We start from the raw sequence: 16,538 nt of genomic DNA on the forward strand, positions 1-16,538 counted from the left end.
TATCACCTGTGTCCATATATTCGATCTCTTTTCGCTGTTCCGTTATTTCACCGAGTAATAATTTCCGTTTCTTAGCGGTCATGCGATCTTTACTATCAGTTTTTTGTGCCTTTCGAATTTTACTACTTTCATGATCTCTAACCTGCTCTGCATGTGTATCGTGCCAACGTTTTTGAACCTCTTTACGATGTTCTAGTTTGTCTTCTACTCTTTGTCTTTTATTTCCGACCCCGCTTGGACCTGCTAGGTTTTCAATTCCACTTGGTCCGGGCCGATTATTACTTTCCTCATTTTCTGAATTTGCACTTGGATTATTATTGTTCTTTTTTGAATACGTTTCTTTCCAACGCCTCTTTTCGACATGCTGCCTTTTCTTCTTCGCTTAGTCATTGACGTGTCATCTTGAACATATAGAATTATTGTCCAGAAATGGACTATTACAAACGAAATGAATAGATTGCATGTATACCAATACTGTCCAGAAAAGCATCTTTAAAGGATGAAACTTTTCATAAACGACTTAAAATGAAGAACACGTAAAAATGTATAAGCGCTGAGAGCGCATGAAGTGTGTCTGACAAAAGCATTCACACGAATGAAAAGTGAGAGGACCGTGTGCGTGATTGAATATGGCTGAGAGGAGTGCAGGACTGGGATAAAATCTCCTAGCAAAAGTCTCGTCTCGTGGGACTTGAAATGATCTCCTTGAAAGAGTCTCGTCCCAGGATTTCCTTTTATAATAGAGAGATGTTAAACGCGATGAATTAATCCCGTTAGTTCAGCCCCCACTACTATCTTTTATCTATAATGGTGCCGCTCACTTCGGAGACAGGCTTACAAACAGACATTGCTATAAGTAATCGACCTCCTCCCTTGACATTCCCAAATTGTAAATCCACTGTTTTGTATCCAGTTTAAGGAAAATGTCGCCCCTCACATTTCACCCCCAACAATTCGCTTCCCACATTTCACCCCTTACGTCCCCCCCCCCCACCAAATTTCTCCCTTACCACATTTCGCCTTCCACAATTTGCCCCCTGTAGATAATGAGTAGGTTACACAAATGTAAATAATGCACCTACTTTTTTTTGCACCTACTTGTAATTTATTTTGGTTTAATAAATGCACATGTTAAAATTGCCAAAAAAATTAAAACGTGCCTTTTGCAGGTGGAACGTTTTTCACAAACCCAGATTCCATGTTGTTCATTTACCGCTCTCTTTGAAAACACGTAAATGTGGTTGTCATCATCTACCAATTTTCTTTTACCCCTTATTGACGGAACTCTTTGTTCTTTATTTCGCCTTATACAATTTCTTGTATTAGGAATTTGTTAGTTTTCGCATACTCCTTGGGGTCAGAGCGCGGGGTCAGCCATTGTACGGCGCCCCTGGAGCAATTACAGGTTAAAGGGTCTTGCTCAAGGGTGCAGCAGAGTAGGATCTCTTTTGGCAGTGACGGGGATTCGAACCAGCAACCTCAGCCTTAGCCTCAGAGCCACCACTCTGCCCACTCTCTTTGCAATAGTAATTTTTTATAATATATTATATGGCGCGGTGCGTGTATATCGATATTGCACTGTCTGTGACGTGCTGCTTGTTCTTCAGCACCACGATGCACCGCAGATAGCCATGCGCCAAAAACTGCAAATGTGCGCTGCGTACCGGCCACTGTGTGTTTGGACTCATTGAACTGTGTAACAGTGCTGACGAAAAAACTCTGTGAAACCCAGTAACTCTAGTTCTATGGAATGCTATTTCCATATTTAAAATAAAATCAAAATTTAAAAATAAATAAATAAATACAGGTAAATAATAATTTAGGTTTAGGTTTATTTGTCATATATAGGTTAACACAGGATCAACATACAATGAAATGTGTATGACAAGAAAAACAAGTCACTCAGCCTAGATCCAATAAAGCTAAAAAAATTTAATTTTAACTAATTTTAAACAAAGATTAAATGATCCAGGTAGGTGATAGGAAAAATATCTGGGGCGAAGTGTGAGGAGCAAAATTGTATGAGGGGCAAAATGTGGGGGGCAACTATTCTGGATCCCTTTGTATCCAAACCCTCCATACTTGGCTGTCCCCAGTTTTGTCTTCAGGTTTCAATGTACGAGTCTGGCAGTGATGATTCCACTCAAGCAAAGTGGTGGGGGGGGTTTGTGACGGGACACCCTTTACAACTTCACCTCTGGCAGCAAAATAAAGCTGGTGCAGGCTCTGTCAATAACAAAGAAAACGGAAGACAACACAATGGTGGCATTACGTAAAGCTTTCTTGCCAATTTGCGCTCCTGTACCCTCGACCCTCTGGGCGCCCTGTACTGGTGATTGCTACCATAGGTTCACTTACAACACGTGTTTTCAGGATTCGGCCAATACCTTAGGGTGGCGAGGGTACTTTCCTCCTGAGATTGACTTACACCACTTGGAGGAGACGTCTCTTCTTGAGTGACTTTGTGGAGGAGTTCATTTATAATTTTTTATTTCTTCCTTTGGAAGTTGACAAAAGGTATGGCATCTAAAATGAAGTTGAAAACACAGCTAGGTGTCCCGATGGTTACAAATGGCCAAGACGGTTTGCGTAAAATTGGAGAAAGCAGATTATCATAATTAGAAATGCAGATGTAGACCCCTCATCTTGGTTAAAGAAATAGCACATTTGGTCTCCAAGAAAGCAGGTCAGGCAGTCAGCAGAGGTAGAATTCTCCTTTGTCCAAGCTGCCAAAACTAGTCAAGGATAATCCATGAATCTGTCAAACCAATCCGTATTTTCGACTGAATCAAGCACAAGGAATCTAAAGAACACAAAAGGAATTCCCATGGAAATTCAACACCCACCGCCACCGCCACATGTGCCAGTAGAAAAGTCACAGCTCACCTCCCTTCATAAAGGGCACCACCACCGTCTGCTTTAAAAAAAAAACAAAAAAGCAGCACAAAATAGGATTTTGAACGAGTCCCAATGTGCCTTTCATTTATAGATGCTTCAGATGCATAAAACTTCCTAGAAATTAAAATAAACGCATGTGCAAGCAGAAGAAATCTCCGGCACAGTAAAACAGCTCCATTTGTGGCACACACCTTTTGTCAAGTTGGATTTTTTTCCCCCAGTTGTTTTCTCGCTGTGCCCAGCGCAGAAGGACACGATGGCACATGAAGGCACATCACCTAAAAACCCACCAGGCTCACGAAATCGACGACTGCTGAGGCATTCTTGCGTTTCACAGGAGGACGATGGGAAATACGGGCAACGGCAATGAAGGCGTCTCTATGGATGTTCTTCCCGGAGGTCGCTGATCGACAGGCCAGTCTCTTGGCTTTAACTTCACGTGTAACAACTGCAGAAGTGGAGGGTCAAGTGGGCCGGAGGTCACGTATGTCAGATGAAGGTCCGTCTGGGCTGTGGGGGACGAGTGTTTACCACCCTGACGTGACTGAGCGTAAAGAATGAACTCCGTGACAAAGGCGAGCGTTGACTGCAGCGGCGGCCGTCATTCCCTTATAATAGGATTTCTTGTTGTCCTTTCTTTCTTTGCAGCTTCGTTGTCTTGGACGTATAGCTTTATGGCAGGTGTCGCTAAAAGACGTGCGATTTGTAATAAAGTTTGAATTTTCAATAAATTAAACAAAAGCGGATGTTTGTTTGTGTTTGCTTCTTTTTCCTGTTGTAAGAGCCATTTCTTAGTTATTTAGGTTATTTTCAACTAATCGAAGTATTTCCTTAGTTATGATGGAGTGTTTGTCTATACAGTAGGGGCCAAAAGTTTGGGCAGTGACACAAATGTTGTGTTTTGCAAATTTTGCTGCTTCAGCATTTTCAGATTATTTTTTTTCACGTGTCTATGGCACACTGATGAAGAATTATAAACATTTCTTAAGTTTCAAAGGCTTTTATTGTCAAATATATCAAATGTATGTAAAGAGTCAGTATTGACCGTGTTGACCCTTCTTCTTCATAACTTTAGCAGTTTACTCCACCATGCTGGATATCCTCTTCTGGGCCAAATCCTGACTGATGGTGGTCCATTCTTGCCTCTTTAGTGCTTGGAGTTGACCAATGTGTCCATCTGTGGAGAGTGTCGACCTCGTCGAGAAGTTTACTGACCTCGGCAGTGACATTCACATCTCTGGTGACTCTTCCTATGAAGTCAGTAGATGGATTGGGAGAACATGTGGAGGTCATGAGGTCACTGGAAAGGGGTGTGTGGTACTCCTGATATCTCAGGTCCAAGTCTTTAGAGTCCTGGTTCTTCCTGCTTGTGAGACATGGATGCTATCCAGTGACCTGAGATGAAGACTGAACTCCTTCATGTGTGTCTCTTTGGAGGGTCCTTGGGTGTCGCTGGTTTGACTTTGTGTTGCTCATGGAGTCCCAAATGAGGCACATGACATGCATGGTGAGGGAGCGTCACTTATGGCACTATGGCCTTGAGGCGCGATTACCCAAGGGTGATCCGGCTCATTGTTGAGGACCCGAGTGGCTGAACCAGACCAAGGGTGATGCCCACGTAAAACACCTGGCTATGGCAGATAGATGGGTGGGACTGGACCACTAGTCTAGCTGAGGGGTTGCCAACCAGGATCCTGAGCTGTTTTGTCTTGTGCTGTACCAGTGCATGCTCCCCAACCTGACCCAGAGTTGATCACAGTATGTGGGCTTCCGTTTATCCAACCACTTTTTCAGAATTGACCACAGGTTCTCAATGGGGAGTTTCCTGGCCACGGGTCCAAACCTTCAATGTTTTGATTTCCGAGCCACTTCGTCGTCACTTTTTTGTCTTGTGACATGGGGCTCTAACATGCTGGAAAATACTTAGATCATCACCAGATTGCGCCTGGATTGTTGGGAGAAGTTGCTCTTGGAGGACATTTTCATGCCATTCTTTATTTATGGCCGTGTTCTTGGACAGAATTGTGACTGGGCCCACTCCCTTGGATGAGAAGCAACCCCACACATGGATTGTTGGCACAGTGACACAGGACTCCTGGTAGCGTTCACCTTTTCCTCTTCTGGACCATCGATTTTCAAGATGTCCCAAACAGTTAGAAGGAGGATTCATCTGAATAAAAGAACTCTGCCCCAGTCTTCTGCTCTCCAGTCCTTGTACTTGATGTTTTCCTTGGAAAGAAGTGGCTTCTTGACACAAGGCTGTCATCACCTTCCTCATAGCCCTGTGCTGCCAATACTGAGCAGGCTCTGCAACGGGTGCCAACCCCATTTTGTATCTGACCCCTCAAGAGAAGATTTTAGCGGATCATTTTGTGCCAAGGCCAAAACAAGTGACAATGGGTTTTTGTGATCAAGTGAACTTGTTATGCTAACAAAGCTCTATGAAATGAATTAAGATGCGTCTGATCCCTCTGCACAGTCACATAAAAACAACGTGAACTGCCACCACCAAAACTGAAGCTGCAAATTTTACAAAGCACAACATGTGTGTCCCTGCCAAGACTTTTGGCCACTACTGTTCATGAATTTCCGTTATACCTTCTGTTGTAACCCCACAGGGTGAACTGAAATGGAATATTCTGATCATTTCTTGTCTCTCTGGCTGCAGAGCAGACCCAGTTTATAAAGGCATGGAGGGCACACACTTTCCAGCTGTGCCCGAAAGAATGCATCGTATCCCGTATCGTATTGTTTTGGCCGCACTGAATGTGATGTACGTCAAAAACGGACTGAATTTAACAACTGCTTAGTCTTGGTAGAGCTCTCTATTATTCCAGTTTCTCCTTCTGTATTCTTCATTGTGTAGCCTTTGTCAGAATGCCTCATATGCCAAAGACTTACCCCTGTTTCTAAGGTATTGGACTTTATAACTTCTGCCCACCTTCCCTTCTACGTCTATAACCTGTGACAGATAGAGGGCGCTGTCGTCCCCTTGAACCCTCAGACCACATGTCAGACACCAGATAAAAGTCCAACCTTATTATTTTATTAATACAAATAAGTGCACAAAGCACCTCCACCTCCACAATACTCATCACAATAATCAGTCCTCCTCTCCCAGCAGCTCAGTCACCCTTCCTCCCAACTCGGCTCCCTGCTGGGATCTCCCAGAGTCCTTTTCTAGTCCCTGACCCGGAAGTACTTCTGATCCCCCAGTCCAAGTGATTTCCCAGCACTTCCAGATCAGATGAAAACTCCTCCTTTTCTTCAACCCGGAAGTACTTTATTTCTTCCGACCTCGTGACTGGGAAGTACTTCTGGGTTATACTGAAAATATAAATCGTTGAGCCTCCCTGCAGCGTCCCCTGGAGGCCCCCATGGTATCCAGCAGGGCTGTGATGTAAAACTCCACTGTCCATGATGCCCTGCTAGAACTCGGGGCACCTCCATGTTGCAAGAAGGGCTCCACCTGGCAGCATGGGGGTATTGGCTGGGATGAACTGCCGGCCATATACCACAAACCTCAGATCAGTATATACAGTGCATCCAAAAAGTATTCCCAGCGCATCACTTTTTCCACATTTTGTTATGTTACAGCCTTATTCCAAAATGGATTAAATTTATTTTTTTTCCCTCAGAATTCTACACACAACACCCCATAATGACAACGTGAAAAAAGTTTACTTGAGGTTTTTGCAAAAATCCTATTGTTAGTGGCATATTATACATCCATCCATACATTTTCAAACCCGCTGAATCCGAACACAGGGTGTTAAACAGTGCGTGCGTCAAACTGGTGAGTGTCTGTGGCACCAAATCCTAATCCTCAATAAGAAGGATGAGGCAGACCAGAATTAAGGTAGAAAGATCTCAACTAACTGCTGAACGTTACAAAGGAAGGAATAGTTGCAATGGCTTTGTAGAACTAAATGTTTATTTGCAGACAAATATTTATGTGTCGTTTCTGAAACAGAACAAATACAATAACATAAATAACTCGCAAATTAAAGGCTCAGAGAATGCTAAAACAGGTAATGCCCAAAAGGGCCAGTAGATGGCAGCAGAAATTAAAGCGCTATGACGTGCTGTCGTTGACAAAGGCACTAAATAAAACGTACCAAATACGTTAGCGCTGTACAGACTCGAACAAATCACTATTTAAGCAACTATTACCAAGTCTGATTTCTTCAAGAACTTATATATTACTAAAGAAGCAACATTTATGAATGTACTTATGCAGTTTTGAATGTTAAACTGAACACACTTTATCATAAAGGATTGTCTGAAGTTATTGGTGAAACAACGTTACGAGCTTTATCATTACTTTTAGAAAATTATTTCTAATAAAATAAACAGCAAAGCGTAACTTACATCAAACAGACGCACACAAAGTCAACAAACAATTGACTTGCATGCAGTACAGCGTTTTCCGCGTATCAGATACAGAAATAGTGCGCATGCTCACGCATAACCTGTGAGCGTGATGACGCAACAGACAGCGTGCTCAGACTTTTGTAGACAGGGTACAAGGCAGGAACCAATCCCGGGCAGGGTGCCAACCCACCACAGGACACACACACAAACACACCCACACACCAAACACACACTAGAGACAATTTAGAATCACCAATCCACCTAACCTGCATGTCTTTGGACTGTGGGAGGAAACCGGAGCGCCCGGAGGAAACCCATGCAAACACGGGGAGAACATGCAAACTCCACGCAGAGAAGCGAACCCAGGTACTCAGGTCTCCCAACTGCGAGGCAGTAGCGCTACCCACTGTGCCACCGTGCCGCCCATATTATACATGGGGTTGTATAAAATAATTTAAAACACTGCTTAATACTAAAATACATAAATACAAATGCAATTAGATGAAATAAAGGAAAATTTAACCTCACTTTTTTTTTTTTTTCCACAATCGTAGATGCGTCATTCTCGGCATACGGTATGCAGCTGCCAAGTCCCGGATACGCATGCCACCTTCATACTTTTCAACAATCAATTCAAATTGACGTGAAAAAACACAAAATCACGTGAAAATTCACATACAGTTATAACGCGGGTTGTTCACGGATTGCTAGCAACTGGCATACTGACGCTCGTGGGCAGCGTAGGTAGCGCGCAGTGTGACGAGGCAGGTCCGCTCCACGCCCCCATACGTCCTTAAGGGGAGTCTTGAACCCGACAGCGTCGGTAATGTCACCGAGATGAGCTGACAAATGAAGACAATTCTCAAATGAAGCCAGGGGATAGTGCAACAATGCCAAGTGCTTTTAATTAAAACAAAAATCAGTGTCCAAACAAAAAAGTGCAGTGCATCTGGTTTCAATAAATAATTATTTAATAAATATCCATAAAAACAAGTGTTCTGTGGGGATAAAAACAACAATAAATGAATCCGAGGTTAAAAATGCAGTCTCACTCTTCCCGATCACAGCCCACCTGTGCAGGTGCGACTCGCTCCAACCACCTCATTAACTTCCCCGCGGTTGTGCAATCGCGCCCACGGAGAACGACACGGCTATACGGGTTAAAACCTGGCCCTTTTTTTTTTTAAAGCCGCTGACCCGCTCTACCACACGTGGTGTTCTTGCACGCGAGTCGTATTCCAAAGGTCGTATACCAAGCAAAATTTTTCGCGTCCAAACAGGACGTATACCAAGTTGGACTTATTCCAAAGCAGACGTATACCGAGGTACCACTGTACTTGCACTAAGGTTAATGCTTATAAGTTTTCGTATCTATTTATGCTAATACATGAATATACTAATTTCTTATTTTCCATAGAACTTGTGGTCAATTCTGAAAAACCGGTTGGAAAAGCAGAAACCCACAAATTATGATCAACTCCAGGTCAGGTTGGGGAGCATGCACTGGTATACAGCACATTGCCGTACCCACCAAATGACAAAACAGCTCAGGATCCTGGTTGGCAACCCCTCAGCCAGACTAGTGGTCCAGTCCCACCTATCTGCCATAGCCAGGTGTTTTACGTGGGCATCCCCCTTGGCCTCGTTCAGCCACTCGGGTCCTCAACAATGAGCCGGATCACCCTCGGGTAATCGCGCCTCATGGCCATAGTGCCATAAGTGACGCTCCCTCACCATGCATGTCATGCGACTCATTCGGGACTCCGTGAGCAACACAAAGTCAAACCAGCGACACCCAAGGACCCTCCAAAGAGACACATATGAAGGAGTTCAGTCTTCATCTCAGGTCACTGGGTAGCATCCATGTCTCACAAGCAGGAAGCACCAGGACTCTAAAGACTTGGACCTGAGATATCAGGAGCGCCACACACCCCTTTCCAGCGACCTCATGACCCCCCATTTTCTCCCAGTCCATCTACTGGACTTCATAGGAAGAGTCACCGGAGACATGAATGTCATTGCTGAGGTCAGTAAACTTCTCAACGAGGTCGACACTCTCCGCAGATGGACACACTGGTCAACTCCAAGCACTAAAGAGGCAAGAATGGACCACCATCAGTCAGGATTTGGCACAGAAGAGGATATCCAGCATGGTGGAGTAAACTGCCAAAGTTATGAAGAAGAAGGGTCAACACGGTCAATACGGACTACATACTGTACATACATTTGATGTATTTGACAATAAAAGCCTTTGAAACTTAAGAAATGTTTATAATTCTTCATCAGTGTGCCATAGACACGTGAAAAAAAATAATCTGAAAATGATGAAGCAGCAAAATTTGCAAAACACAACATTTGTGTCACTGCCCAAACTTTTGGCCCCTACTGTATAGACAAACACTCCATCATAACTAAGGAAATACTTTGATTAGTTGAAAATAACCTAAATACCTAAGAAATGGCTCTTACAACAGGAAAAAGAAGCAAATGTAAGCATCCGCTTTTGTTTAATTTATTGAAAATTCAAACTTTATTTACAAATCGCACGTCTTTTAGCAACACCTGCCAATAAAGCTATACGTCCAAGACAACGAAGCTGCAAAGAAAGAAAGGACAACGAGAAATCCTATTATAAGGGAATGATGGCCGCCGCTGCAGTCAACGCTCACCTTTGTCACGGAGTTCATTCTTTACGCTCAGTCACGTCAGGGTGGTAAACACTCGTCCCCCACAGCCAGACGGACCTTCATCTGACATACGTGACCTCCAGCCCACTTGACCCTCCACTTCTCCAGTTGTTACACGTGAAGTTAAAGCCAAGAGACTGGCCTGTCGATCAGCGACCTCCGGGAAGAACATCCATAGAGACTCTCGCCTTCATTGCCGTTGCCCGTATTTCCCATCGTCCTCCTGTGAAACGCAAGAATGCCTCAGCAGTCATCGATTTCGTGAGCCTGGTGGGTTTCGGTGATGTGCCATCGTGTCCTTCTGCGCTGGGCACAGTGAGAAAAGAACTGGCAAAAAAATCCAACTTGACAAAAGGTGTGTGCCACAAATGGAGCCGTTTTACTGTGCCGGAGATTTCTTCTGCATGCAAACGTAAACATCAGCTTTTGTTTAATTTATTGAAAATTCAAACTTTATTTACAACACATCTTGTGGTTAGGGTTAGTCTTTTAGCGACACCTGCCCTAAAGCTATACGTCCAAGACTACGAAGTTGAAAAGAAAGGACAACGAGAAATCCTATTATAAGGGAATGACAGCTCACCTCATCCAAGCTTTGTCACGGAGTTCATTCCTGCACTCAGTGACATCGGGGTGGTAAACACTCGTCCCCCACAGCCCCGGTGGACCCTCATCTGACATTTGACTCTTTACATAAATTTGACGCATTTGCCAATAAAAGCCTTTGAAACTCGTTGAAAAATGTTGAGAATTGCTCTTCAGTAAACCGTAGAAACATGTGAGAAAATTAACTGAAAATGCTGAAGCAGACACAACATTTGTGTCACTGCCAAGACTTTTGGCCCCTGCTGTACAGACCAGTAGCTTTGTGGTCATCGAGACCCCTGAACACCTTATTCTTGATTTTGTGTGGACATTGGCTGTGCTGTGTTGTACAAGGGGCTTGGAGGATTAAAAATCCATTATTTGAACCCGTAACCGTGTTTAGGTGTTACTGGGTCTGGGGTTTGGGGCTCAGTGGTGCCACCTACTGTTACACAGTGCATAGACGATAACACAGCGTTTCTCAACCTTTGAGTATTTGCAACCCGAGTTTTCACAACAGCTTAAATCGCGCCCCCCCTAACGTTTTTTTGAAAGGAGCCCACTAATACCAATTTGTTCTTTTTTAATTAACGATATATCATAGATGTAAATTTTACTACACCTACTTAACTTTTATCGACATTTATCTAACTCTATATTTATTTTTCTAGTATCAGAATGTAGTTTAAGTTCATTTGTTTTGGTTTCAATAGATGGATTTTTCATATTTTCATCTTCGTGCCCCCCCCCCTTATGTTTTGCTCATATTTTTAACCCTTAAACCGCCGGAACCGGCTTTAGTCAGATCCCAATTCAATTTGCGCCCCCCCCCCCCAACATTTTTTTAAAAGGAGCCCACTAATACCAATTTGTTCTTTTTTAATTAATGATATATCATAGATGCAGATTTTACTACACCTACTTAACTTTTATTGACATTTATCTAACTTTATTTTTCTAGTATCAGAATGTAGTTTAAGTTCATTTGTTTTGGTTTCAATAGATGTATTTTTCATATTTTCAATTCTTGTTTTCTTTTTTTCACATCTTCGCGCCCCCCTTTTTGTTACCTTGTGCCCCACTAGGGGGGTCCGCCCCACAGGTTGAGAACCACTGCGATAACAGATTTGTGATTTCCTAATTTTTTAAAAAGGACTTGGTCTGTACACAAGAAGGTCTTTTTCATCTGTTAGTATCCTGTCAGTTGTCCATTTTATATTAAACGCTTATGTTTTGCTCATATTTTTAACCCTTAAACCACCGGAACCGGCTTTAGTCAGATCCCAATTCAATTTGCCAGCACCCCAGAGCGGAGTATCTTCGGTGACATACAGTCATTGAATGGCGCAACTGGTTTTAGTCAATTCCCAGTGCAATCTGCCAGCACGCCAGTGCTGATCAGCCCGTGCTGTACATTCATTGATCAGCCAGCTTGTGACCACTGGCGCCCCCTAGCAAATTAGCGTCACTGTCCCTGGGATTGAGCCGCTGCACTAGACAAGTCTGTGAGAATCAGCGTTGGCCTGTGTGTGCAGCCAGTTGCAGCGCAGTTGGCTCGGTGATTGACTGAATTTCATCGATGGCGTCCGTTGCACCTTGCACATATAATAATAGATTGTTGCAGAAGTTTTTTTTTTTTTTTTTAATAGTTTTTGCAGTTCATTGGCAGAGTGTAAAGTGATCAGCGCTCTTTACCTGAAAAAAACGTGTTCCATTAAAATTTCGCTTTTTCTGGGTGAATTGTGACGTTTCCTTAAAAAGTGCAGCAAAAAAAAGTATTTGGCATCCAGGGGTGCATTAACCCCCAGAAGTATGTGGCAGTTTAAGGGTTAAGAACCTCTTCAAAGCCCAAAGACCCAACGTCAAATGACAAGAACCCTTTCCAGAACAAAATGCTTCCTTTTCCAAGCAATGGTCCCCACACAATCCAGTACAGTGCCGTCCCAGGACAGTTATGGGGCCTGACCAATGGTTCAAGCCCAGGCAGGGCCCCCCAATAGTCCACCCTTGTGTGGGCTGCAAGGAAGGACTTTGCTCATCTTCATCACACTACCACGGTGACGCTGCCCCTTCATGTGAAAGTGAACGACCCCCACACACACACACACACACCCCGTCCCCCCCCAGGTTTTCCTTTCTTTTGTAAATGTTCTGATAAACATATCAAATTATGTTTTTGCAGGTAGACAGGTGCGTTCATGTACCTTCACTCGTGTTTACACGGTGACATTTCAGCCCGTGAATATTAACACGGCGAGTCTTTCTCGCTGACACAAAGCAGCTGCTCTATGACCCCGGCTGAGGGGGATTAACATTTCATTAGGGGCTCAGGAACGGATCTCATTTGTGGGAAACGCGTGGGAAAGTCGGCCTCCACGGGCTGCGAAAAAAGTTCACACGAACGGAGGAGAAGCCAAACATTTTGGGCAACCGTTTCGAGAGAAAACATAAAATTGGATACACGTTGGAAAATCCGACCGTGAATATTCAGCGCTGGACTGCATGCATATGGAACATGAAGAGCGAGAAGATCATCACTGCATCACTATTCATCGTCAGCAAGTCCCTCATGACAGATGCCATCTACTGTATATACGCTCTGTGGCCACTTAATTAGGTACACCTTGCCAGTCTTGGGTTGGACCCCCTTTTGCCTTCTGAACCGCCGTAATTCTTCATGGCGTAGATTCAATAAGGTGCTACAAAACCTCACGCAGTTTCCGCAGGTTTGTTGGCTGCACGTCCAGGATGTGAATCTCCCGGACCACCACATCCCAAAAGGTGCTCTACTGGGCTGAGATCTGGTGACAGTGGAGACCACTGGAGTCCAGTAAACTCATCGTCATGTTCAAGAAACCAGTAGGAGATGATCTGAGCTTTGGTTCATGGTGGGTTATCCTGCTGGAAGGAGCCATCAGAAGATGGGGGCACTGCACTCATAAAGGGGTGGACTTGGTCAACAACAATACTTAGGTAGGCTGTGGCATTTAAACAATGCCCAGTTGGTACTAAGGGGCCCAAAGTGTGCCAAGAAAATATCACAGACACCATTACAGCACCAGCCTGAACCATTGAAACAAGGCAGGGATGCTTTCATGTTGTTTACCCGACCATCCGAATGTTGCAGCACTAATGGAGACTCATCAGACCAGGCAATGTTTCTCCAATCTTCTGCTGTCCAATTTTGGTGAGCCCGTGTGAATTGTAACCTCGCTGACAGGAGTGACACCCGGTGTGGTCTCCTGCTGCTGTAGCCCACCTGCTTCAAGGTTCAATGTATTGTGCATTTGGAGTTGCCCTTCTGCATACCTCGCTTGTAACGAGTCCTTATTTGAGTTACGGTGGCCTGCTCATTTGGACCAAAGTCAGGTGACTGTCAAGAAATCTCCATTTTTTTTTTAGCATTGATGAACCCCTGTGTTGCCTCAACAATCTGTTTGCCTCATTATCTTGTTGTAGGATGAAGTGCCGTCCAGTGAGTCTGGAGGCATTTATTGGAACTCCAGCAGATTAGATGTTTCTACACACCTCAGGCTTTATTGTGCCACTGTTTTCAGCAGCTCCATCACCAATGAAGAGAAATGTGCCAAGACCTGTGGCAGGCATACATGCCCAAGCCATAACACCCTCAGCACCGCCATGTTTAACAGATGAGGTGGTCTGCTTTGGACCTTAGGCAGTTCATTGTCATTTCCCCACTTTGCTCTCACCATTACTCTGATCAGGTTCATCTTTGTCTTTCTGTCCCCCAAGACCTCTTCCCAGAATTCTGTAGGCTCTCTGAAGTCCTTCTTCACAAACTGTACTCTGACCTTCTTGTTTTTGTGGTTTGTATCTTCAAGTGTGTCCTCACAGTTCATGGAGTCTTCTGCTGTTAGTCGTCTCTGACGCACACACACACACATCGGCCCCCTAAAGACTGTTTCTGATCTGTCACACAGAAGTTTGGGGCTTCTTGACCACAATGAGGATTTTTCTTGTCCTACCATCCCATCCATCCAACCCGCTATATCCTAACTACAGGGTCATGGGGGTCTGCTGGAGCCAATCCCAGCCAACACAGGGCGCAAGGCAGGAAACAAACCCCGAGCAGGGCGCCAGCCCACCGCAGCCTACCATTCCCTTAATAATAATAATACAATTTATTTATATAGTGCCTTTCCCCATGCTCAATCCCTTTGTGATTACTGAGCCCACCAGTGTGTTCTTTCTTCTCTATGATATTCCAGACAGTTGATTTCGGTCATCCTGAGGTTTTGCCGAAGTCTCTGATGGTTTTATTGTCATTTTTCAGCTTCATGATGGCTTCTTTGAGTTTTATTGGCACAGCTCTTGTCCTCATGTTCAACAATGGCAACTACAGACCCCAAAGGGTAGAAACAGACCAAGGTGTCTTATGAAGCCATGAAACCCACCTGAGGAATCACAAACACCTGTGACGCCAATTGTCCCAAACATTATGGAGCACTGAAATGGGGGGCGTATAGAAGAAGTGTCATGTGACCAAAATGTCTGCAATTCCCCTTAAATGAAAAGTAAGTGATGTGCTCTTGAATCACGACATCTGAATTGTTTGATTTGGAATTTGAAATTGTAGAGCGGAGAGCTAAATCCAGGAAAAATGGGGTCTTTGTCCCAAACATTATGGAGGGCACTTTATATATCTTGTGACACATATGCATCAGGCCCTGGGGTGGGCTGGCGCCCCCTGCCCGGGGATTTGTTCATGCCTTGCGCCCTGTGTTGACTGGGATTGGCTCCAGCAAGACCCCCGTGACCCTGTGCTAGGATATGGTGGGTTGGATAATGACTGACTGACTGACATATGCATCAGTGGGCTCACCTTCCAGGCTCAGCTGAGGTATGTCGTACCACCCCGAAGCAAGAGGGGGCACGGTCACTAACCTTGTCACTTATTTCAGTCTCCTCAGCCCTGAGAAGATGCCCAGTGAGGGCAACTGACTCCGCCCCTTCCTGCAACCAACTCCGCCCCTTCTGGGTCAGGTCCTATAAAACCAGGCGTCATTCACCGCGTCTCATTCACATGCAAGTCAAGCCAACCTGGAGAACGGAGCTCCACCGGAAGCCAAGACCTGCTCAACCAAGCAAGGCTGTTAAAAAGTCAAAACTCGATTAGATGTTTTTTTGGAAGAAATAGCTGGATAGTACTGGTGAGCTTTGATGGGATGAATGGTCTATTCTTGTCTCAATTGTTCTAATGTTCTAATAGAGAGAAGGCTACTGTGTGTATTTCCGGTTTTTGTAGCGCCATCATGCATTCATTTTGCTTTTGTTGAAGGAATTAAACAGAACTACCCAGTTGGTGTCCCAACATTTCATACTTGAACCCACGTTTCACTACCATTCATCCACAACCTATGATAAGCCAACTGCATTTCATATCTAGTTGTTATATAGCACCTTCTCCGAGGAGAAATTGTATTTTTGCATGATCTTTGGGGGGGGTCACAGCATGGGGTCAGCCATTGTAGAGCACCCCTAAAACAATTTTCAGGTTAAGGGCCCAACAGAGTAGGATCTCTTCTAGCAATAATGAGATCTGAAGATACCCATGCAGACCCCCAGCCACACGGCAACTTTCTGCCCATCTATTACATAGCACCTGCCATATCTTTCTGCACTCTTCCAAATTAAGGTGCCAGACTGATGCCATAGGGGGACCACATTTGGTTCCCAGAAGAAAAGTCCACATTACATATCCCTAACATGTTCCTTAAACAGCTATGATTGGATAATAACAGCAGATTTGTGAAATCCCAATGGCCTCCTGATGTCAGAAGGACTCCGGCTGTAGACAATGACATGGGCCACTATAAAGAGTTTGGCTTTGTCCGCATATTATAAGAACCTGGAGAAGAACCCTTCCCAGTATGAAATGGTTCTTGGTCAATCAATGGTTCCACCCAGTGAAATGCAGGGCCATCTTAACGTATGAGCACAAGGGGCACTGGCTGGGGACCCACGAGGTTTCTG

The 16,538-nt window shown here is 44.4% G+C and overlaps 1 protein-coding gene across 1 annotated transcript in view; it reads right to left on the reverse strand.

Moving 5' to 3' along the window:
• The window catches only part of myl4 (myosin, light chain 4, alkali; atrial, embryonic), a 301,275-nt gene that overhangs the window by 279,898 nt on the left and 4,839 nt on the right, over positions 1–16,538 (reverse strand). The gene's annotated exons all lie outside the window — the stretch shown is intronic.

The sequence above is a fragment of the Erpetoichthys calabaricus genome, chromosome 14 (assembly GCF_900747795.2).
Source record: "Erpetoichthys calabaricus chromosome 14, fErpCal1.3, whole genome shotgun sequence".
Lineage (NCBI taxonomy): Eukaryota > Metazoa > Chordata > Cladistia > Polypteriformes > Polypteridae > Erpetoichthys > Erpetoichthys calabaricus.